The following is a 25,393-nucleotide window of genomic DNA, read 5'->3' as shown; positions in this document are numbered from 1 at the left end:
CAGCCACAGCCTTTTGAAGAGTGTTTAATAGTATTGACGCCAACACTTCCTGCTCTTTTACAAAACAAGAATTGACTGTCAAATAAGCATATCATGTAAGTTTCTGTTTTGTTCTGTGATATGAACCTAAGTTTTGACAGTTAACTCTTATTTTCAGTGCTTTTCACAGCTTTATTTGTAAATAACCTTATTTTTTACCACACCCAGTGGACAAATCATTTCATGTCACGTGACAGACCTTAAAATGTTACGATTTATTTGGTTTATATCATCACGACACTATTGGTCTTTGATGAGCCCAAGTTTCAGAAATTCTACTTAAAAACCTTGGAAAGTAGAAATGTTGGCGCGAAGTCAGTCGGTACAAAAGTAAACTTTTGAGAAAAATGCACTTTAAGTTTCTTACACGAAGTATGAAGCATTTAACGAGCAACAAATAGTCGGGGGGTGCAGATTCGATCTCGGGGGAGGGGGTGCAATGGTTGTTCTATTTTGTAAAAAGTTACCGCAGTTGTGGGAAATATTCCTTGTCACAAGAGAAATGAATGAGCCTGTGATGGCAATTCGAGGCAAAGCTTTTCACAAATAACTATACCAATCGAGTTGTGCATGTCTTAAAAGTTTTTTCTAAATAGTTTCGTTCATATAAGTGAAAAATAATCTATATTTTTGGTCACGTTCTTATAGTAAACAGTCGTTGCTATGGCCGTTGCCACGTGAAAAAACTTATACCACTGTGTACTTTCCTTAAATTTCACACTCATCTGGAAGGAAATTCGGCAAGATCGTTTCAAAATGTTTTTGACAAGTCCTCAAGGGTCTTAAGTCTTGTATTTCCAAGAAATTGAATTTTTCATGAACATCGCCATATTTTAGGGTACCATACCCCCTTAAATAGTGACTATCATGATGATGATGACGATTACGATGCAAGAATAATGATGACAATATTGAAGACCAAGAAAGTGATGATGACAATGACGATGATGATAATGATGATGATGATAATAATGATTATCTAAGTGAGAGGAATGAAAAGAATGTTGATGATCATATGATGATGACCTCTGGTTTAGTCCAATTTATTCACTGTGATCAAAATGATTGGAAGAAACCCACACTCTTTGCAGTTTGAAAAAGCTAAGCTAAGATGATTCTCACTTTCACTTATAATTTCAAATAAAAAGAATGTTTACAATAGCAGAAAGTCCAGTTACATTAAATTACTTTTAAGTATATTAGTCCTTCTACACATAATTGGACTATGTATTGATGAAAAAAAGAAAATCCCGTCAAAAAGATGAGGTTTTGTTACATTTTTCATATTGAATTGGGCAAATCAAAAGGTGGTTATAGAGTTTGAAAGACTTTGGAGTAACTGAGAAGTCGGGAGTACTAATCTTGTAAATTGTTGTTTTGCACAGCTAGTGAACAGGTGTTGACGGTTAATAATGATGATACGAGGACCCAAAACATGATGGCTAAACCACAAAACACGGGACCAGATTGAAGGCGTTACTGAAGAACGGGCTCTTTTCACTCGTTTGCTCATCCCCCACTGCCGGCCGTGCCAAACGAGCCACCAGACCAAAACATGGTGTCTTTCTACAGGAACCGGAAAGCTTCGTATTTTTGGTCACTTGGTATTAGTCTTTATCTGGAGTTGTTTTGTTCCCTGTCCTTTATTTCTTTTGTTTTACGTAATTTGTACTCCGGTACTCATAGAAGGAACCAAAACAGTCCTTATATTACTGACTTCGAATTCACTCTACTACATGTACAATAATAAAATCAAATCAATTTGGAGTTCCTGGAAAAAATATATCAAATTCTTCATCTTGTCGAAGAAAAGCAGTCATAAAATAACGCAAACACGGGGAAAACCCACTTCCCCTGGTATTTTTTCCCTAACCTTGTCCCTCAAATCCCGTCAGTTTCGCGAAGACGAATTTCTAAATTTCTTTTAACTGCAATATCCTGTCGCTAGCCCAGAAGCCTTCTTCGTGGAATCGCTCCTGCATGGGAGCGTATTTACTCAATCTATTTTTTCCCTCTTCAACCAAATTTTACTAAATGCCATGCTGGATTCCAAGTTACCATTATAGATTCCGAAATTTACATTCCTACATCCTACACGGTAACCGGTCCTACACAGCCGGCACACAGTCAAACGTTGATATTGCCCATGTTATGTGTAATTATGGAAAGCTCGTTTCGATAGAATGTTTATCTTACGAGTTAAATTGAGAACAAGAAGGAGAACAGGGTCTTGCAGCGAGGGGTTCAATCTCGACATAGGACGCTTCTTTCACGATGTGAGGTTTTGTTTTACGGAAGAGAAACTACTCCGGCCGAAGGCACAACATTTTAGTTTGTTTGTCGTACTCTGCAAAATAAAAGGTCACGGGAAGTAACCAAACATCAGGTTTTAGCGACAACGAGTGCACCCAAACTGAATCTTTCATTCTTTACTTAATTGCTTCAAAACCCGTTCGAAGCGCTTCACTTATTCAGTCAGTGTACACTGATTTCGCGCATACTATACAAAGTGAACAACACAAAATAATAACGAAATACTCAAGTTAAGGTTATATCTCGGAGTTAATACTTGGAATTAGTTAAAGTCTGTTTCCGCAGTAATAGCATTTTATCCCTGCAGGTCTGCCGTCTGAATTTCACACTTTGAGCGCTTTGAAAAGGTATGTTTTGATATCTGTCGTCTCGCTTAAACTTTTTGTTAAATGCTGTGTCACCATTATAACTAGGAACAAACCACACCAGTGAATACAGCTGACTTTGTCGGCTTACCTGCGGAATTCTGTGTGCAAGAATTATTCTTGCCTTCCTTTTGCTGTCCTGCGCAAATTAACTCTTGTAATTCGAAAGAACTTTTTTCATTTTAAATAAGAATTTTCCGAGGGATTTTCCCTGAAGGTCAGTGCGAATATCATTGGCTGTAACAGACAAGTATTGCCGTTTTGATAAATATGGAAATGACACGATGCTGGTTCTTGAAGCGGAAGCCCGGCCGTGGGAAGAATTTGTCACACCTTTGACCCCCATAGTTGGAGGATGAAGCTGCTATAAACTCGGTAAAACTGCCGGGGAAATGGACTCGCAACAATATTTAGACCAGGGCACTACGTTATGTTCTTTAACTTCGCTATTTCACACTGTTGGAAATGTGTGGACTGCAGTTGTTTACTATTGTAAAATGAGATTTTAATGGAGTGTTTATATTGTAGTGTTGGTGTGCATAGCCTCCCACGCAGACGTTCTTAGGATTTGTCACGCGTTTGACGAGTCCTAAGAGTGTCTGCGTGAGAATGATGTGATTACGGGTCGAGTTGAATTCGTAGAAAAAGAGATGTGCTCCCCACGCAATCGAGGGACTGAATATCAGCGCGCGCAGCCGGGATTGTCGACGTGTACGATTTTCCCAGGCACTCTGTTTGTATCCAGGGGCCGCAATTCTGTCAAAAAGGCGAATAGCACTGGTGGCGTGATGTAAAGGCAGTTTATTTAAAAATGAAAGGAAATGATTAATTTCAAAACTAAAGGTACAAAGCTTTGTTACAAGGGCACAGTCGCAAGCCTTGTAATAAGGGCACAATCACAAAGCTTTGCAATGAGTTTGCGTTTTCAGTACAAGGAGGGGTGTGGCCCACGCAATGAAGGGAATTTTCCCCGTTGTAATCAGAAGTGCTGTGTCAATATCAATTTGCATGTTGCAAAGTGAAAACTGAGGCGTATTTCGCAAGGTGTTTTTCTGGTATGGTCAAAGATATAAAGCGAAGATATTGTGTGTATTTTTTGTTAAAATCAAAAGGTCGTCGCGATGAAATTACCAGTCATGAAACAGCTAAGGCAGCCTTTCCCGCGTGACTCCCTCTAGTTGAGCGAACATTCAAGTCTTGGTTGCTTCTGTTGTCACGAGCCAAACCGTACTTTGCGTGGGAAGGCTTTCCAAAGGTCCTAGACACCGCCACGAAAACAACCAAAGACCTTTGGAAAGCCTTCCCACGCAAAGTACGGTTTGGCTCGTGAAAACAGAAGCAACTAACACTTGAATGTTTGCTTAACTACAGGCAGTCACGCGGGAAAAGGCCCATCCGGCCATTTCTCTCGATTCTGTGACAAAATGGCTAACAGAAAAGTGACTGGCTCAAGCACAGTACTTCGTGACTTACTCTCAGGGCGACCTCGCATCTGCTCAGAATTTTAATATGGATAAAAGCTAATCAACTAAGCTGGGGGTCTAAGCTTACCCATACATTTGTCTGAAATTGGTTATTTCCTCGCAGAGACCTTTTGATTTTAACAACTAATACCACCTTGGTGGCTCTGAACCCTACCTACAGATTTTTTTTTTAAACTTTGCCAAAAGTTGCGCCTTACACTTAAATCAAAAGTTGATAATACATACAAATTTCACCGTGCCGTTTCTTAATTTTAAGCCCCTGAAGCTGTAATGCAAGGGCGTTTTTACGTGAAGATACTGTTACTATAGTAACCTACACGTCATGAAAATGATAGCAAAGTGTTCACCAATGATTGTGCAGTTTTTTGATACCATGATTATAGCATCAAGTGATAAAGAGTGGTTATAACGACCCATCAAAATCTAAGTGCTGGAAACTGTTTTGAACCACGTCAAAAAACTGCCTTTTTATCACGCCACTAATGCTATTCGCCTTTTTGAAAGAATTGCGGTCCCTGGAGACAAACAAAGTGCCTGAGAAAATCGTACACGTCGACAATCCCGGCTGCGCGGCCATCCAGGCCCTCGATTGCGTGGGCAACACATCTCTTTTTCCACGAATTCAACTTGACCCGTAATCACATCAAACCTACCCAGACGCTCTTAGGGCTCGTCAAACGCGTGACAAACCCTAAGAACGTCTGCGTGGGAGGCTATGCACACCAACACTACAATATAAACACTCCATTAAAATTTCAGTTTACACTAGTAATACAACTGCAGTCCAGTGTGACATAGCGAAGTTAAAGAACATAACGTAATGTCCTGGTCTAAATAATGTTGCAAGTCCATTTTCCCGGCCGTTGCACCGAGTTTGTAGCAGCTTCATGCTCCAACTATGGGGGTCAAAGGTGTGACAAATTCTTCCCACGGCCGGGCTTCCGCTTCAAGAACTAGCATCGTGTCATTTCCATATTTATCAAAACGGCAACACTTGTCTGTTACAGCCAATGATATTCGCACTGACCTTCAGGGAAAGTCCCTCGGAAAATTCTTATTTAAAATGAAGAAAGTTCTTTCGAATTACAAGAGTTACTTTGGACAGGACAGCAGAAGGAAGGCTAGAATAATTCTTGCATACAGAATTCCGCAGGTAAGCCGACAAAGTCAGCTGTATTCACTGGTGTGGTTTATTCCTAGTTTTAATGCTGATACATAGCATTGAACAAAAAGTTAAAGCGAGACGACAGATATCAAAACATACCTTTTCAAAACACTCAAAAGTGTGAAATTCGGACTGCAGACCGACTGCAGGGATAAAACGCTAACTGCAGAAACAGCCTTTACTAATTCCAAGCAAGAATTAACTCTGCGATATAATCTTAACTCGAGTATTTCGTTATTATTTTGTGTTGCTCACTTTGAATAGTATGGGCGAAATATACACTGAATAAATAAACTGCTTCGAAAGGGTTTTGAAGCAATTAGGTAAAGAATGAAAGATTCAGTTTGAGTGCACAAGTTGTCGTTAAAACGTGGTGCTTGGTTATTTCCCTTTTGGTTATTTTTTTCGCAGAATACGGCAAACAAACTAAAATGTTGTGCCCTCGGCCGGAGTATTTTTTTTTTCCGTAAAACAAAACCTCACAACCTAAAAGAAGTGTCCTATGCCGGAATTGAACCCCTCGGTGCAAGACTCCGTTCTCCTTCTTGTTGTCAATTTAACTCGTAAGATAAACATTCTGATATTTTTGTCGAAACAAGCTTTTCATAAGTCACACATAACATGGCCAACATCAACATTTGACTGTGTACCGGCTGTGTAGGACTGGTTATTTACCGTACAGGACGTAAGAATGCAAATTTCGGAATCTATAACGGTACGTGGAATCAAGTCAGTATGGTATCTAGTAAAATCTTGTTAAAGAGGAAAAAATTAGATCGAGTAAACACGCTCCAATGCAGGAGCGATTCCTCGAAGAAGGTTTCTGAGCTAGCGACAGGATATTGCAATTAAAAGAAATTTAGAAATTCGTCTTCGCGAAACTGAAGGGATTTGAGGGGCAAACTTAGGGAGAATACCAGGGAAAAGTGGGGTTCTCCCCGTGTTTGCGTTATTTTATGAATGCTTTTCTTCGACAAGATGAAGAATTTGATATATTTTTTCTAGGAACTCCAAATTGACTGATTTGATTTTATGATTGTACTAGAATGAAGTCAGTAATATAAGGCATGTTTTGGTTCTTTCAGAGTACCGGAGTACAAATTACGTAAAACAAAAGAATAATAATAAAAAAAAACACAGGAAACAAAACAATTCCAAATAAAGACTAATCCCAAGTGACCAAAAATATGAAGCTTTCCGGTACCCGGAGAAAGACCCCATGTTTTGGTCTGGTGACTCGTTTGGCACAGCAGTGAAGGATGAGCAAAATTACAGCATTACGTTACTTATTGTGTTACTTATTGTGCCTTGTTTATGCATGTGACCTTTTCTTGGGTTTTTTTTTTAAATTCGACTGCGTTCTCAGCCGATATTATGGTCTGTACTGCGCCACGAAGTAGTTGGAATTTTCACTCGCTAGTGTTGTATAAGCTTTCTTTTTCATCAAAAATAAATCTAAATTTATCGGTTACACTGCTGGTGAATCGCTTCGGACCTTCTTCGAAGCTCAGCACGCTTTCGAGGTCATCTCTAAGCGAGATGGATCAGAACAGAGCCCGCTCTTCAGTAGAGTCTTTAATGTGGTCCCGTGTTCTGTGGTTTAGCCATCATGTTTTGGGTCTTCGTATCATCATTATTAACTGTTCACTGGCAGTGCAAAATAACAATTTACATGATTAGTCCTCTAGACTTCTTAATTACTCTATAGGTTTTCAAACTATATAACCGCCTTTTGATTTGCCCAATTCAATATGAAAAATGTGACAAATCCTCATCTTATAGTAAATGGTTTGAACCCAGGGGTGTCAGTAGTTCGTATAGTGTGATCGTCCGGGTGAGGGTAGTTCTGAAAAGAACTTTTGTTGGTGAGTGACGTTTCGACAACCTGAGTGGAAGTCATCTTCAGAGTCAAGTGAATAGTGTTGGTCAGTCGATGATGTTATAAGTCTGGTCCATATAACGCGATTGGTCAGTTTAGCCATGATGGTATTGGCTGAAAGACTCGTGTAAAGTTTGTCATCAGTCATTGGTCGGTTTCGATCCGGTTTCTTCTCCGTTAGTCAAATTGGTCGGTTTTTGGTCCGTCTGTTGTTGGTCAAATTAAGTCGGTCTGTCAGAAGTCCGTTTGTCGGTTTCGTTTCCGTCATGGATAAGTCGTTCATAAGGCGCCGGTGGTTGTTGACGTCTGTTAAGAGGCGTTTGTTCTAGGTTAGTGTACCAGCTCTCCAGAGTCAGTCGCTGAAAATAGTCTGAACTGAAGGTTAAGCACTGAGCAGAGTCCCAGTCAATGTTGTGGTATGTCAGTTGATGATGTACAGCAATGTGATTGTTGGCATCACCATTTCTCGTGGCTCGTTTGTGCTCAGTCAGTCTCGTGTTAAGGTTTCTGCCAGTCTCACCGATATAGAAAGCCTGGTAGTCGGAGCATTTGATCTTGTAAACTGCTCCCTGTCTGTTGTTAGGTTCGTCCCTGTCTTTAACGTTGGTCAGTAAGTGTCGTAACGTAGTTGTAGGTTTGTGGGCTACACGGATGTTGTAGGGCTGTAGGATCCGTTAGATAGTCTCAGAAGTGCCCTTAATGTAAGGTGTAGTCACTGTAGTAACAGATGTTGAGTTCCTGTTCGTTGCGTCAGCTTCAGTAGGTCGGTAAATGTTTCGTCTAATAAAGTCAGCGTTGTAGTTATTTTTGTGAAAAACACGTTCAAGGTATCTGTTTTCGTCACGTAAGCTGTCCGGTGTGTCACAAAGTACTGAGTTGCGCTCGTCTCGTCAAAGTCTTTATAGTTGTGGCTTTGTGTGAAGTCGGGTTGTAGGATGATTCGTCAAGTAATCTGTCGGTATGCGTCGGTTTTCTGTACACTGTCGTTCGCAGTTAGTTGTTGTCGCGGCTTACCAAACAGTCTAGAAAAGGACGTTTTCCATTTTCTTCGATCTCTTTGGTAAACTGGACGTCGGCGTTCTGTTCATTCACTTTGATCAAAATCCTCACCTTTTTGTTTGGATTTTCCTTTTTTTTTATAAATTCATAGACTCACTATCATAGCCCAATTATGTGTAGAAGGACTAATATACTTAAAAGTAATTTAATGTAAATGTACTTTCTGCTACTGCAAACATTCTTTTTACTTTAAATTATAAGTGAAAGTGAGAATCATCTTAGCTTTTTCAAACTGCGAGGAGTGTGGGTTTCTTCCAGTCATTTTGATCACAGTGAGTAAATTGGACTAAACCAAAGGTCATCATCGTATGATCATCAACATACTTCTCATTCCTCTCACTTACATAATCATCATCATCATCATCGTCTTTGTCATCATCACTTTCTTGCTCTTTAATATTGTCATCATTATTGTTTTCATCGTAATCGTCATCATTATCACGATAGTCATTATCATAATATATTGGCATATTACTGACACAGCACCACTGACAATAGCATAAACTACTTAAAAGGTCATCATAATTGACTTCATGATACAATTTGTTACCAGTTCCTCAGTTGACAGCTAGACATGATGAAGATCTTTGGCCTTAATTCCATTACCATCTTTCTCTGTCTCATGGTACTATTCAACCTGAGCAATACTCCAGCTGTCGAGACTGGCCCTGCAACGACAGCAACCTGCATCTTGGCCTGTTGTGGCACTGCCTGTGCTTCTGCTTCAACTGTCTGTAAGTTATACATGCCATTGTAACTTTTACCGAGATAAGTTCATAGCCCTACAAGGAGGCAAGAGAGAATGTGAAAGGGTGTACTTGGGGTAAAACAAGGATTGAATATTTATATCTTTAAGTCTCGTATAAACAGTCAAGTGTAAAAGTCAAAAGTAATAAACCTATATTTCGCAAACACTTGATGTGCATTATTGGTGAAGTCAGAGGGCTTAACTTTTAAGACTGAAAAGACTGTCAAAAGTAGTCCAGGATTCCTTTGTTTTTGTTTTTGGTAAAAGTAATTTCTAATTTTGGCAGCCAGAAATAGTCCCTAAACACTAATCCAATCAGAGTTGGCTTAATGTTATGACAGCCAGTCATATCACAAGTGAAAACAATCAAAAACCATTATTTGATTTGTGTTGAGTTGAGTTGATTTCCCTCATTGGCAGCGCCTCTGTGCTCTGGGAAACACGCGTGAGACATAAACAAAGTGATTGTTCTTATTGTGATTATTATTAATATTATTCTTGTTGTTGTTGTTATTGTTGTTATTGTTATTGTTATTATTATATTATATTATTATTATTATTGTCTTATTATACTTATTATTATTATTATTATTATTATTATTATTATCAATTATGAATCTGCCTTGATGGATACTTTATTCCTGCAGGTCTTCCACTAGGAGCAGCAACTGGTATATTTGGACTCCTTGCTGCAACTGGATGTTTCATGGCTGCTGGAGGAGGATGTGCTGCCTGTGTCAGTCTCTGCCTCCCAACTGTGTCTCTTCCAACGCCATAGATTCCTAGACTGAAACATAGTCAAACTTAATGAAGATTATCAAACTAGTTAAGCCCTGTTTTGTAGATTGTCATTTAAGCAAGATAATCTCCATCAGTCTACTAGTGTGGATGATGGTATTATGGATTCCAAAATTGGTATGCTGAATTTGGTATTCCCAGAACTGAAGCCAATTTTCCTGGATTCTGAAATTAGGAGACTTAATGAGGGTTTAGTGGTGTCCAGTACATTTTCGAAAAAATGTCAGTGTAATAAAACTGATTTGTAGAAAATTACCACAATAAAATTAAAACGTTTAGCTTAGGTCTTGAGTGTGATCACTGAATGAAAAAGCTCCTGCAGCTTCGGTGCATTCCCACCCAAACAATCCCACAATGCTTTATCGTATCAGGTCTATCGAGCCCAACCTCCAGCCAACGTCGCTTCTTGGCTGCGCTCGACCCGGGAAGATAAACAAAACAAATGAAAAGATTAAATTGAATCCCGGAATGAAAATTTGTATTCGAGATTGGATTGAATGACCTTTTACAAGATAGAATTAAGCCACTATTTGATGGATCAAACATATGGCAACGATATAACGTTTTGCTTGCGATGAACAAAGCTGCTTTCAAAAATTTACGTTGTAATTTTTTTTGTCAGTTTTATCGGGATAAATTTGTCCTGTGATGACGAAGCTTGTTTAACCAACTACCCAAGATAACCGGATATTTGCCTTTATCAGCGTTTCAATAGGGCAGGAAAAGAACTTGCGGTGCAATATCCAGCCATCATTACTTCACGCTAGCGTTTGGTCAACGAAGGTAAACTACGTGTCAAAAGATAAAAGAAAAGAGAAAGCGCGCATGGACGCAGTTTTTGTAAACTTTAAAAAGATAGTAAGAAGGTTTAGAAAGTGGAGAAAGTGGAAGTGTTAGCGATTTGGGTATGGTGGAGATGACTTGGTTTGTTGCGTGACATCTGAGTAAAGTTGCTTCACTGCAGACTCGACATTATCCTCACTTGAAAGATGTCTTAAATGCATGCACAGTAATTGTTGAAGTAAATGATAACTTTTCATCCAATTCTAAAAAAACGGATTGGATAATGCGGTGCAATCGAAAACATGTACAGCTGTAATGTATATGAGGCAATATAAATTACAGGCTCTGCTATTACCAGCTTTTACTCAGCAAAATTAAGCCAGGTCTTAGATCGAGCTTATTTTAAATTTCTTTTTTATACAAAAAAAGGAGACGATAAGTTTGCAGTTTTTAATAAAATATTGAAGCGATTTATCCAAAGAACAGAACGGAAGAATATTGATAAAATCCAACGTGTAAATAATTATTTTTAAATATTTATAACTTTCTGTCATATATGTTTAAAGTATGGTTAATTAAAGTTTGCGCGGGTAAATTCTTTGGTGTATGCGTAGCACTCAAAGAACTTTATTTCATAGATCTGGAGAAAGGAGGGCCTTCGCCTTCCTTTGTCAAGTACAAACAATGAAACTGCAAAAATGTTTGATGCTACAATAACTCAGGTTTGTTTTACGTCACAGTAATTAACTCCAGGTTTTGCGGGGGGGGGGGGGGTGGGGGGCAGTCGAATACTAGCGAAAAGTAAGTGAAACAAATTCGCCATGATACCCAGAATTCCTCCCATTAAACCAAAAATTGATCAAAGTGTTGTACAGTTGTTTACCAGAAGCCATAATAGGGGACGGAGACCGTAAGTCTTGGAATTTTGCTAACAAATTGCGCCACCCTGACGAAATATATCCGCGCGGATCCACGCACATGTCGTGAGTTCTCGCGTGGATGTTGTCATGTTGCGTGATTAAATGGTGAGATTTTTCACAGCGATGGCAGGGAATAAGGCAGGGAATAAGAACCTGGGCGCCTATATGTAGTTTTATCCTCTGAGCTACTGGAAAAGGTGAGTTACAAGACTTCAATTTCGCGCTGTGAATGAATAATATCTCCTAGCGCAAGTTGCACTCGTAAGCTTTTCATTAATTATTATAATTTGCTCTCTAAAGAAACGTTGTACGAAAACTCTCTTCTCTGGTATCGAGTTAATTTGTGAGTTTCAGAAACAATGCTTAATCATAGCCAAAACCTGTTTTTGATAGTTTCTTATTGTCTCTGCTACTGAGCTTGTTTGGCAAGTTAACAAAAGTTTTTGAAAGGAAAGTCTGACGCGTACAAGTAGCTCATTTGCATAGTGCAGCGCGTGCTTTTTCAAGGTCGAGTCTGTGTTTTCAATTGTCAACAAATCTTGAAGATTTCTTTTGTTATCTTTTGTGCTGAGATGCTGCAACAATTTTCACCAACGCCAAAAGGCTGCTAACATCATGTGTGTTTTGTAGTTTAGGTTCGCGCGCACCTTTCCCGCTGTCCATGTATTTCCGTATCCGATTAATTCTTTCATTCCACCAAAAAAAAAAAACCCAAGGGAGAGTGCTTATCGGAGAAGCAACACTTATTTCTTTTCTGATATAATTGACCCCTAGATTTGTTTGGTAATGCGAGAATGTGAGCAATTCGGAGCTAAGATGAACTTCAGTTGTTCTCCATGTACTCTCACGGCGCTTATTGAATCGAAACAGAATAGGACTGCTCAGTTGAACGGGAGCGCTTGTTAAAAACACATTCAAAAGAGGTGGAGGGTTTGGGAGCTGGTCGGAAAGACGGCAGTGAATGTAATTATAACGGTAGGACTCTGCCAAAATACTTCACTGAGAATCACGAGATTTTACATATGCTCCTTTACCATACTGAAAAAGCCGGTCTGGACAACTCAAACTTTCCAGCTCAGATAGTCTTGACATTACGAACTGCGTAAAATTTTACAAAGCTTGTGGAGCGTCATTTTCTCACATCCAAATTTTCTCATTTCTCATTTCCGTACCCTGTTTCAAAATGGCAAAAAAAAAAAACCAAAAAAAACGCCGCGCCACCACCCCTTGTTAGTAACCAGTCGCTATACGTGTGGTAAAGAAAAGTATTTTTTCGCACAATTGTGGACGAGATCTGGCGTGTTTTTAGGTGAGAGTAAGATATTGCTCGATAACTTATTACATAATAAATAAGGAATACAATTTTTTTTGCGAGTCGGTTTTTATTGTCTTCTCGAAACTACTGAATTTAATTAACGTCACATCGTCTTAAACAGCAGTTCAGTCGAGAAAAGCTCAAATAATAATAATAAAAAAGCTCCCGGGCTCAGTTTACATGCAGTATGTCCCACCTAGGCTGTCAAACCGACCCTCTCAATGTTGTAGACACCTAAATTTAAAAATAGACTCTTGTAACAATTAAATTTATCTACTTCATTTAGCCGCGCGTTCCTAATTACCGCCAAAATGTTCCCAGCTGGACGCACACCGTTCTGGCAAACTCCTCCGTAAACTAACAGCGATAAAATGTTCTACGTTTAAAATAAATTTTCACGTTACTAGACCTTCGGACACCGAAAGGACCACGTGATATCTTTCGGAAATCCTCGGCAATTTCTCGGACAATCTTCACTATTTCTCGGAAGATACGACCTACACCTTCCAAGTAATAAATAAAATTTGCCCTGGGTTTGTTAACTCTATTGTTACTAGCTTTGGCTTTGAAATTTCTGCACTAGTGAAGATTTTCCTGATGACAAAAAAAACAAGCGACAAAGCGAAAAAAAATAACAAAAGTTTGCTATCGGCACAAACTTGAAAAGCACCAGCTTCGTTTAACAAAATAAGTACATCAAATCGGTTGAACAATACGTTAGCAAAGTGCAGCATGCTGCAAGTGTTAGTGCAGTTTCATGTTCTACCACAGAAGAACAAGACGAATCTAATGCTTTTAAGGATGCTGTTTTCCAGAAAGGAAAATTCAAAAACTGTACAATTAATGTAACGGTGTCTAAGAAAGAATAATATTTTGCAGTATTGTTGTTGTAAGTAATGATTGAAGCGGCAAATATACTGTATTTAGTATTAACACTGATTAAAATTCAAGTTTCTAGGTCAGTGTCTTGATCAGTTTTTGAACTAATCGAATGTGTCTTGATCGGTATGTTCATTGGGTATAAAAATACGTGCACCTGACCCAATTGATGCAAGCTGATTGGGTCATCAGCACATGAATAATTAATGAATTTGAGAACATGAAGTCAATGATGATGACTTTTTCAGCAGTTTATGCTATTGTGGTACTGTGTCAGTAATATGACAATATATTATGTTAGAAAACAGTCCTAAGAAAATACTCGCGCTGATTGGTAAAAAATCGTGTTCCTATTCAAGCAATAGAACACTTTTTCCGTGTTTACATATCCCCATCTAAAAAAGAGGGGGGTTCGGAGAATTCGAGACAGTTATGCAAATCCGAGACGAAGTCTCCGAGTGTTTAGATGAGGCTATGTAAACAAGGAAAAAGTGTTCTATTGCTTTTATAAAATAATTCTCAAAGATACGCGCGAAGCTAAAACGTCACATCCGTGTTTACATACTCTCATCTAAACACACCTATCGACCAATGAGAGCGCGCGTAGTAGCTCAGTTGTTTTATAAAACTCGATAGAAACACAGAACTAGCACGAGCTGTTGACGTAATGATGGCGCGAGCAAAGAGAATTTACACTTTGATAATCAAAGTTAACAAGTTGTTTTCCTTTTTTGCGTCGCGGTGTTTTCTAAAAGAAATAGAAAACATGTTCTCCGTGTTTCTATCGAGTTATAGAAACACTCGTGAAAGTTTGGGAGAACTTGAAAAAGCTGTGGAAACACTCGCCTGCGGCTCGTGTTCCCACAGCAGTTCTCGTTCTCCCAAACTTCCACTCGTGTTTCTATTAAACAATTAGATTATGAGCTCGAGATTTCTATCGCGTGACAGTTGGCGAGGGCGCAGCCCGAGTCAACTATCACGCAAAGAAATCGAGAGCGAATACACGAAATCTACTAGTCGAAAAAGTAGCCGAGACCGGCTTACGCGCGCCTTGATTTTGACCGACTTTGGCTTGATTACCAAGAACTTGGGCGATGTTTCCCAGTCCCAGGTCGTATACACGAAATCTACTAGTCGTTTAAAACTTTATCTAAATCCTCTTCACAGAAACTTCGAAAACGCCAAGAACCGGCCGTCATTTTGTTAACAAGGGCACACCGGTACGCTACTCACTATCAATCACAGAATAGATAGTGACTACTGTGGCCAATCAGAGAACGGCATTCGTGATAGAACGCTAGTAGATTTGTACTAAAACTCGATAGAAACACGGTACATGTTTTCTATTTCTTAAATAGTGACTATCATGATGATGATGACGATTACGATGCAAGAATAATGATGACAATAATGAAGACCAAGAAAGTAATGATGACAAAGACGATGATGATAAAGATGATGATGATAATGATTATCTAAGTGAGAGGAATGAAAAGAATGTTGATGATCATATGATGATGACCTCTGGTTTAGTCCAATTTATTCACTGTGATCAAAATGATTGGATGACACTCCTTGCAGTTTGAAAAAGCTAAGCTAAGATGATTCTCACTTTCACTTATAATTTCACATAAAAAGAATGTTTACAAAAGCAGAAAGTAAAGTTACATTAAATTACTTTTAAGTATATTAGTCTTTCTAGACATAATTGGACTATGTATTGATGAAAAAAGGAAAATCTAATCAAAAAGATGAGGTTTTGTTACATTTTTCATATTGAATTGGGCAAATCAAAAGGTGGTTATAGAGTTTGAAAGACTTTGGAGTAACTAAGAAGTCGGGAGTACTAATCTTGTAAATTGTTGTTTTGCACAGCTAGTGAACAGGTGTTGACGGTTAATAATGATGATACGAGGACCCAAAACATGATGGCTAAACCACAAAACACGGGACCGGATTGAAGGCTTTACTGAAGAACGGGCTCTTTTCACTCGTTTGCTCATCCCCCACTGCCGGCCGTGCCAAACGAGCCACCAGACCAAAACATAGTGTCTTTCTGCAGGAACCGGAAAGCTTCGTATTTTTGGTCACTTGGTATTAGTCTTTATCTGGAGTTGTTTTGTTCCCTGTCTTTTATTTCTTTTGTTTTACGTAATTCGTACTCTGGTACTCATAGAAGGAACCAAAACACTCCTTATATTACTGACGTCGAATTCACTCTACTACATGTACAATAATAAAATAAAATCAATTTGGAGTTCCTGCAAAAAATATATCAAATTCTTCATCTTGTCGAAGAAAAGCAGTCATAAAATAACGCAAACACGGGGAAAACCCACTTCCTCTGGTATTTTTTCCCTAACCTTGTCCCTCAAATCCCTTCAGTTTCGCGAAGACGAATTTCTAAATTTCTTTTAACCGCAATATCCTGTCGCTAGCCCAGAAGCCTTCTTCGTGGAATCGCTCCTGCATTGGAGCGTATTTACTCAATCTATTTTTTCCTTCTTCAACCAAATTTTACTAAATGCCATGCTGGATTCCAAGTTACCATTATAGATTCCGAAATTTACATTCCTACATCCTACACGGTAACCGGTCCTACACAACCGGCACACAGTCAAACGTTGATATTGCCCATGTTGTGTGTAATTATGGAAAGCTCGTTTCGACAGAATGTTTATCTTATGAGTTAAATTGAGAACAAGAAGGAGAACGGGGTCTTGCAGCGAGGGGTTCAATTTCGACATAGGACACTTCTTTCAAGATGTGAGGTTTTGTTTTACGGAAGAAAAACTACTCCGGCCGAGGGCACAACATTTTAGTTTGTTTGCCGTACTCTGCAAAAAAAAAGGTCACGGGAAATAACCAAACACCACGTTTTAGCGACAACGTGTGCACCCAAACTGAATCTTTCATTTTTTTACCTAATTGCTTCAAAACCCGTTCGAGGTCAGTGTACATGTCGCCCATACTATACAAAGTGAACAACACAAAATAATAACGAAATACTCAAGTTAAGGTTATATCGCGGAGTTAATACTTGGAATTAGTTAAGGGCTGTTTCCGCAGTAATAGCATTTTATCCCTGCAGGTCTGCCGTCCGAATTTCACACTTTGAGCGCTCTGAAAAAAGGTATGTTTTGATATCTGTCGTCTCGCTTTAACTTTTTGTTAAATGCTTTGTATCAGCATTAAAACTAGGAACAAACCACACCAGTGAATACAGCTGACTTTGTCGGCTTACCTGCGGAATTCTGTATGCAAGAATTATTCTAGCCTTCCTTCTGCTGTCCTGCGCAAAGTAACTCTTGTAATTCGAAAGAACTTTTTTCATTTTAAATAAGAATTTTCCGAGGGACTTTCCCTGAAGGTCAGTGCGAATATCATTGGCTGTAACAGACAAGTGTTGCCGTTTTGATGAATATGAAAATGACACAATGCTGGTTCTTGAAGCGGAAGCCCGGCCTTGGGAAGAATTTGTCACACCTTTGACCCCCATAGTTGGAGGATGAAGCTGTTACAAACTCGGTGCAACGGTCGGGGAAATGGACCTCCAACAATATTTAGACCAGGACATTACGTTATGTTCTTTTACTTCGCTGTTTCACACTGTTGGAAACGTGTGGACTACAGTTGTTTACTAGTGTAAAATGAGATTTTAATGGAGTGTTTATATTGTAGTGTTGGTGTGCATAGCCTCCCACGCAGACACTCTCAGGGTTTGTCACGCGTTTGACGAGTCCTAAGAGCGTCTGCGTGGGAATGATGTGATAACGGGTCGAGTTGAATTCGTGGAAAAAGAGATGTGTTCCCCACGCAATCGAGGGACTGAATATCAGCGCGCGCAGCCGGGATTGTCGACGTGTACGATTTTCCCAGGCACTTTGTTTGTATCCAGGGGCCGCAATTCTGTCAAAAAGGCGAATAGCACTGGTGGCGTGATGTAAAGGCAGTTTATTTAAAAATGAAAGGAAATGATTAATTTCAAAACTAAAGGTACAAAGCTTTGTTACAAGGGCACAGTCGCAAGCCTTGTAATAAGGGCACAATCACAAAGCTTTGCAATGAGTTTGCGTTTTCAGTACAAGGAGGGGTGTGGCCCACGCAATCAAGGGAATTTTCCCCGTTGTAATCAGAAATGCTGTGTCAATATCAATTTGCATGTTGCAAAGTGAAAACTGAGGCGTATTTCGCAAGGTGTCTTTCTGGTATGGTCAAAGATATAAAGCGAAGATATTGTGTGTATTTGTTGTTAAAATCAAAAGGTCGTCGCGATGAAATTACCAGTCATGAAACAGCTAAGGGAGCCTTTCCCGCGTGACTCCCTCTAGTTGAGCGAACATTCAAGTCTTGGTTGCTTCTGTTGTCACGAGCCAAACCGTACTTTGCGTGGGAAGGCTTTCCAAAGGTCCTAGACACCGCCACGAAAACAACCAAAGACCTTTGGAAAGCCTTCCCACGCAAAGTACGGTTTGGCTCGTGAAAACAGAAGCAACTAACACTTGAATGTTTGCTTAACTACAGGCAGTCACGCGGGAAAAGGCCCCTCCGATCCGGCCATTTCTCTCGATTCTGTGACAAAATGGCTAACAGAGAAGTGACTGGCTCTAGCACAGTACTTCGTGACTTACTCTCAGGGCGACCTCGCATCTGCTCAGAATTTTAATATGGATAAAAGCTAATCAACTAAGCTGGGGGTCTAAGCTTACCCATACATTTGTCTGAAACTGGTTATTTCCTCGCAGAGACCTTTTGATTTTAACAACTAATACCACCTTGGTGGCTCTGAACCCTACCTACAGATTTTTTTTTAAACTTTGCCAAAAGTTGCGCCTTACACTTAAATCAAAAGTTGATAATACATACAAATTTCGCCGTGCCGTTTTTTAATTTTAAGCCCCTGAAGCTGTAATGCAAGGGCGTTTTTACGTGAAGATACTGTTACTATAGTAACCTATCACGTCATAAAAATGATAGCAAAGTGTTCACCAATGATTGTGCAGTTTTTTGATACCATGATTATAGCATCAAGTGATAAAGAGTGGTTATAACGACCCATCAAAATCTAAGTGCTGGAAACTGTTTTGAACCACGTCAAAAAACTGCCTTTTTATCACGCCACCAATGCTATTCGCCTTTTTGAAAGAATTGCGGTCCCTGGAGACAAACAAAGTGCCTGAGAAAATCGTACACGTCGACAATCCCGGCTGCGCGGCCATCCAGGCCCTCGATTGCGTGGGCAACACATCTCTTTTTCCACGAATTCAACTTGACCCGTAATCACATCAAACCTACCCAGACGCTCTTAGGGCTCGTCCAACGTGTGACAAACCCTAAGAACGTCTGTGTGGGAGGCTATGCACACCAACACTACAATATAAACACTCCATTAAAATTTCAGTTTACACTAGTAATACAACTGCAGTCCAGTGTGACATAGCGAAGTTAAAGAACATAACGTAATGTCCTGGTCTAAATAATGTTGCAAGTCCATTTTCCCGGCCGTTGCACCGAGTTTGTAGCAGCTTCATCCTCCAACTATGGGGGTCAAAGGTGTGACAAATTCTTCCCACGGCCGGGCTTCCGCTTCAAGAACTAGCATCGTGTCATTTCCATATTTATCAAAACGGCAACACTTGTCTGTTACAGCCAATGATATTCGCACTGACCTTCAGGGAAAGTCCCTCGGAAAATTCTTATTTAAAATGAAAAAAGTTCTTTCGAATTACAAGAGTTACTTTGGACAGGACAGCAGAAGGAAGGCTAGAATAATTCTTGCATACAGAATTCCGCAGGTAAGCCGACAAAGTCAGCTGTATTCACTGGTGTGGTTTATTCCTAGTTTTAATGCTGATACATAGCATTGAACAAAAAGTTAAAGCGAGACGACAGATATCAAAACATACCTTTTCAAAACACTCAAAAGTGTGAAATTCGGACTGCAGACCGACTGCAGGGATAAAACGCTAACTGCGGAAACAACCTTTGCTAATTCCAAGCAAGAATTAACTCTGCGATATAATCTTAACTTGAGTATTTCGTTATTATTTTGTGTTGTTCACTTTGTATAGTATGGGCGAAATATACCCTGAATAAATGAACTGCTTCGAAAGGGTTTTGAAGCAATTAGGTAAAGAATGAAAGATTCAGTTTGCGTGCACAAGTTGTCGCTAAAACCTGGTGCTTGGTTATTTCCCGTTGGCCATTACGACAAACAAACTAAAATGTTGTGCCCTCGGCCGAGTATTTTTTTTTCCCGTAAAACAAAACCTTACAACTTAAAAGAAGTGTCCTATGTCGGAAATGAACCCCTCGGTGCAAGACCCCGTTCTCCTTCTTGTTCTCAATTTAACTCGTAAGATAAACATTCTGATATTTTTGTCGAAACGAGCTTTTCATAATTCACACATAACATGGCCAACATCAACATTTGACTGTGTACCGGCTGTGTAGGACTGGTTATTTACCGTACAGGACGTAAGAATGCAAATTTCGGAATCTATAACGGTACTTGGAATCAAGTCAGTATGACATCTAGTAAAATCTGGTTAAAGAGGAAAAAATTAGATTGAGTAAACACGCTCCAAGGCAGGAGCGATTCTACGAAGAAGGTGTCTGAGCTAGCGACAGGATATTGTAATTAAAAGAAATTTAGAAATTCGTCTTCGCGAAACTGAAGGGATTTGAGGGGCAAACTTAGGGAGAATACCAGGGGAAAGTGGGGTTTTCCCCGTGTTTGCGTTATTTTATGACTGCTTTTCTTCGACAAGATGAAGAATTTGATATATTTTTTCTAGGAACTCCAAATTGATTTGATTTCATGATTGTACTAGAATGAAGTTAGTAATATAAGGTATGTTTTGGTTCTTTCAGAGTACCGGAGTACAAATTACGTAAAACAAAAGAATAATAATAATAAAAAAACAGGAAACGAAACAACTCCAAATAAAGACTAATCACAAGTGACCTAGAATATAAAGCTTTCCGGTACCTGGAGAAAGACCCCATGTTTTGGTCTGGTGGCTCGTTTGGCGCAGCAGTGAAGGATGAGCAAAACGAGTCCCATATTTACAGCATGACGTTACTTATTGTGTTACTCTTCTTTGTGCCTTGTTTATGCATGTGACCTTTCCTCGCTTTTTTTTTTAAATTCGACAGCGCTCTCAGCTGATATTATGGTCTGTACTGCGCCACGAGGTAGTTGGAATTTTCACTCGCTAGTGTTGTATAAGCTTTCTTTTTCATCAAAAATAAATCTAAATTTATCGGTTACACTGCTGGTGAATCGCTTCGGACCTTCTTCAAAGCTCAGCACGCTTTCGAGGTCATCTCTAAGCGAGATGGATCAGAACAGAGCCCACTCTTCAGTAGAGTCTTTAATGTGGTCCCGTGTTTTGTGGTTTAGCCATCATGTTTTGGGTCTTCGTATCATCATTATTAACTGTTCACTGGCAGTGCAAAATAACAATTTACATGATTAGTACTCTCGACTTCTTAATTTCTCTATAGGTTTTCAAACTATATAACCGCCTTTTGATTTGCCCAATTCAATATGAAAAATGTAACAAACCCTCATCTTATAGTAAATGGTTTGAACCCAGGGGTATCAGTAGTTCGTATACTGTGATCGTCCGGGTGAGGGTAGTTCTGAAAAGAACTTTTGTTGGTGACTGACGTTTCGACAATCTGAGCGGAAGTCATCTTCAGAGTCAAGTGAATAGTGTTAGTCAGTCGATGATGTTATAAGTCTGGTCCATATAACGCGATTGGTCAGTTTAGCCATGATGGTATTGGCTGAAAGACTCGTGTAAAGTTTGTCATCAGTCATTGGTCGGTTTCGATCCGGTTTCTTCTCCGTTAGTCAAATTGGTCGGTTTTTGGTCCGTCTGTTGTTGGTCATATTAGTCGGTCTGTCAGAAGTCCGTTTGTCGGTTTCGTTTCCGTCATGGAGAAGTCGTTCATAAGGCGCCGGTAGTTGTTGTCGTCTGTTAAGAGGCGTTTGTTCTAGGTTAGTGTACTCTCCAGAGTCAGTCGCTGAAAATAGTTTATACTGAAGGTTAAGCACTGAGCAGAGTCCCAGTCAATGTTGTGGTATGTCAGTTGATGATGTACAGCAATGTGATTGTTGGGATCACCATTTCTCGTGGCTCGTTTGTGCTCAGTCAGTCTCGTGTTAAGGTTTCTGTCAGTCTCACCAATGTAGAAAGCCTGGTAGTCGAAGCATTTGATCTTGTAAACTGCTCCCTGTCTGTTGTTAGGTTCGTCCCTGTCTTTAACGTTGGTCAGTAAGTGTCGTAACGTAATTGTTGGTTTGAGGGCTACACGGATGTTGTAGCGCTGTAGGATCCGTTTGATAGTCTCAGAAGTGCCCTTAATGTAAGGTATAGTCACTGTAGTAACAGATATTGAGTTCCTGTTCGTTGCTTTAGCTTCAGTAGGTCGGTAAATGTTTCGTCTAATAAAGTCAGCGTTGTAGCTATTTTTGTGAAAATCACGTTCAAGGTATCTGTTTTCGTCACGTAAGCTGTCCGTGTGTCACAAACTAGTTGCGCTCGTCTCGTCAAAGTCTTTATAGTTGTGGCTTTGTGTGAAGTCGGGTTGTAGGATGATTCGTCACTGAAGTAATCTGTCGGTATGCGTCGGTTTTCTGTACACTGTCGTTCGCAGTTAGTTGTTGTCGCGGCTTACCAAACAGTCTAGAAAAGGAAGTTTTCCTTTTTGTTCGATCTCTTTAGTAAACTGGACGTCGGCGTTCTGTTCATTCACTGTGATCAAAATCCTCATCTTTTTGTTTGGATTTTCCTTTTTTTTATAAATACATAGACTCACTATCATAGTCCAATTATGTGTAGAAGGACTAATATACTTAAAAGTAATTTAATGTAACTGTACTTTCTGCTACTGCAAACATTCTTTTTACTTTAAATTATAAGTGAAAGTGAGAATCATCTTAGCTTTTTCAAACTGCGAGGAGTGTGGGTTTCTTCCAGTCATTTTGATCACAGTGAGTAAATTGGACTGAACCAGAGGTCATCATCGTATGATCATCAACATCCTTCTCATTCCTCTCACTTACATAATCATCATCATCATCATCGTCTTTGTCATCATCACTTTCTTGCTCCTTAATATTGTCACCATTATTGTTTTCATCGTAATCGTCATCATTATCACGATAGTCATTATCATAATATATTGTCATATTACTGACACAGTACCACTGACAATAGCATAAACTACTTAAAAGGTCATCATAATTGACTTCATGATACAATTTGTTACCAGTTCCTCAGTTGACAGCTAGACATGATGAAGATCTTTGGCCTTAATTCCATTACCATCTTTCTCTGTCTCATGGTACTATTCAACCTGAGCAATACTCCAGCTGTCGAGACTGGCCCTGCAACGACAGCAACCTGCATCTTGGCCTGTTGTGGCACTGCCTGTGCTTCTGCTTCAACTGTCTGTAAGTTATACATGCCATTGTAACTTTTACCGAGATAAGTTCATAGCCCTACAAGGAGGCAAGAGAGAATGTGAAAGGGTGTACTTGGGGTAAAACAAGGATTGAATATTTATATCTTTTAGTCTCGTATAAACAGTCAAGTGTAAAAGTCAAATGTAATAAACCTATATTTCGCAAACACTTGATGTGTATTATTGGTGAAGTCAGAGGGCTTAACTTTTGAGACTGAAAAGACGCTCAAAAGTAGTCCAGGATTGCTTTGTTTTTGTTTTTGGTAAGAGCAATTTCTAATTTTGGCAGCCAGAAATAGTCCCTAACCACTAATCCAATCAGAGTTGGCTTAATGTTATGACAGCCAGTCATATCACAAGTGAAAACAATCAAAAACCATTATTTGATTTGTGTTGAGTTGAGTTGATTTCCCCCATTGGCAGCGCCTCTGTGCTCTGGTAAACACGCGTGAGACATAAACAAAGTGATTGTTCTTATTGTTATTATTATTAATATTATTGTTGTTGTTGTTGTTATTGTTGTTATTGTTATTGTTATTATTATATTATATTATTATTATTGTCTTATTATACTTATTATTATTATTATTATTATTATTGTTATTATTATCAATTATGAATCTGCCTTGATGGATACTTTATTCCTGCAGGTCTTCCACTAGGAGCAGCAACTGGTATATTTGGACTCCTTGCTGCAACTGGATGTTTCATGGCTGCTGGAGGAGGATGTGCTGCCTGTGTCAGTCTCTGCCTCCCAACTGTGTCTCTTCCAACGCCATAGATTCCTAGACTGAAACATAGTCAAACTTAATGAAGATTATCAAACTAGTTTAGCCCTGTTTTGTAGATTGTCATTTAAGCAAGATAATCTCCATCAGTCTACTAGTGTGGATGATGGTATTATGGATTCCAAACTTGGCATGCTGAATTTGGTATTCCCAGAACTGAAGCCAATTTTCCTGGATTCTGAAATTAGGAGACTTAATGAGGGTTTAGTGGTGTCCAGTACATTTTCGAAAAAATGTCAGTGTAATAAAACTGATTTGTAGAAAATTACCACAATAAAATTAAAACGTTTAGCTTAGGTCTTGAGTGTGATCACTGAATGAAAAAGCTTCTGCAGCTTCGGTGCATTCCCACCCAAACAATCCCACAATGCTTTATCGTATCAGGTCTATCGAGCCCAACCTCCAGCCAACGTCGCTTCTTGGCTGCGCTCGACCCGGGAAGATAAACAAAACAAATGAAAAGATTAAATTGAATCTCGGAATGAAAATTTGTTTTCGAGATTGGATTGAATGACCTTTTACAAGATAGAATTAAGCCACTATTTGATGGATCAAACATATGGCAACGATATAACGTTTTGCTTGCGATGAACAAAGCTGCTTTCAAAAATTTACGTTGTAATTTTTTTTGTCAGTTTTATCGGGATAAATTTGTCCTGTGATGACGAAGCTTGTTTAACCAACTACCCAAGATAAACGGATATTTGCCTTTATTAGCGTTTTAATAGCGCAGGAAAAGAACTTGCCGCTGCAATATCCAGCCATCATTACTTCACGCTAGCGTTTGGTCAACGAAGGTAAACTACGTGTCAAAAGATAAAAGAAAAGAGAAAGCGCGCATGGACGCAGTTTTTGTAAACTTTTAAAAGATAGTAAGAAAGTTTAGAAAGTGGAGAACGTGGAAGTGTTAGCGATTTGGGTATGGTGGAGATGACTTGGTTTGTTGCGTGACATCTGAGTAAAGTTGCTTCACTGCAGACTCGACATTATCCTCACTTGAAAGATGTCTTAAATGCATGCACAGTAATTGTTGAAGTAAATGATAACTTTTCATCCAATTCTAAAAAAACGGATTGGATAATGCGGTGCAATCGAAAACATGTACAGCTGTAATGTATATGAGGCAATATAAATTACAGGCTCTGCTATTACCAGCTTTTACTCAGCAAAATTAAGCCAGGTCTTAGATCGAGCTTATTTTAAATTTCTTTTTTATACAAAAAAAGGAGACGATAAGTTTGCAGTTTTTAATAAAATATTGAAGCGATTTATCCAAAGAACAGAACGGAAGAATATTGATAAAATCCAACGTGTAAATAATTATTTTTAAATATTTATAACTTTCTGTCATATATGTTTAAAGTATGGTTAATTAAAGTTT

The 25,393-nt window shown here is 39.2% G+C and overlaps 3 long non-coding RNA genes and 1 pseudogene across 6 annotated transcripts in view; 2 read left to right on the top strand and 2 right to left on the bottom strand.

Annotated features, from left to right (window-relative positions):
* The window catches only part of LOC149114910 (uncharacterized), a 38,056-nt gene extending 35,163 nt beyond the window's left edge, over window positions 1-2,893 (bottom strand). Inside the window, exon 1 of one of the 2 annotated variants that reach the window (XR_016205949.1) lies at window positions 2,809-2,893. This is a non-coding gene — a long non-coding RNA (uncharacterized LOC149114910). The remainder of the gene's footprint in view (window positions 1-2,808) is intronic. The other variant, XR_016205946.1, reaches the window with a different exon arrangement.
* Window positions 2,894-5,220: 2,327 nt separating this feature from the next.
* Window positions 5,221-10,133, top strand: LOC149114908 (uncharacterized). Of its 2 annotated transcripts, none has more exons than XR_016205943.1 (3): window positions 5,221-5,354; window positions 8,858-9,038; window positions 9,700-10,133. It is a non-coding gene; the product is annotated as an uncharacterized LOC149114908 (long non-coding RNA). The 2 variants fall into 2 exon arrangements; XR_016205944.1 differs by lacking the exon at window positions 5,221-5,354 and adding an exon at window positions 7,505-7,574.
* LOC149114909 (uncharacterized) lies at window positions 7,467-8,774 on the bottom strand (annotated as a pseudogene).
* Window positions 10,134-19,406: 9,273 nt separating the features above from the next.
* LOC149114907 (uncharacterized) lies at window positions 19,407-24,308 on the top strand. Of its 2 annotated transcripts, none has more exons than XR_016205941.1 (3): window positions 19,407-19,542; window positions 23,033-23,213; window positions 23,875-24,308. It is a non-coding gene; the product is annotated as an uncharacterized LOC149114907 (long non-coding RNA). The 2 variants fall into 2 exon arrangements; XR_016205942.1 differs by lacking the exon at window positions 19,407-19,542 and adding an exon at window positions 21,629-21,755.
* The last annotated feature ends 1,085 nt before the right edge of the window (window positions 24,309-25,393 follow it).

Source organism: Orbicella faveolata, unplaced genomic scaffold (genome assembly GCF_042242905.1).
Source record: "Orbicella faveolata isolate gen_17 unplaced genomic scaffold, um_ofav_v1 contig_13, whole genome shotgun sequence".
Classification (NCBI taxonomy): Eukaryota; Metazoa; Cnidaria; class Anthozoa; order Scleractinia; family Merulinidae; genus Orbicella; species Orbicella faveolata.
This window is presented reverse-complemented; position numbering and strand designations above follow the sequence as displayed.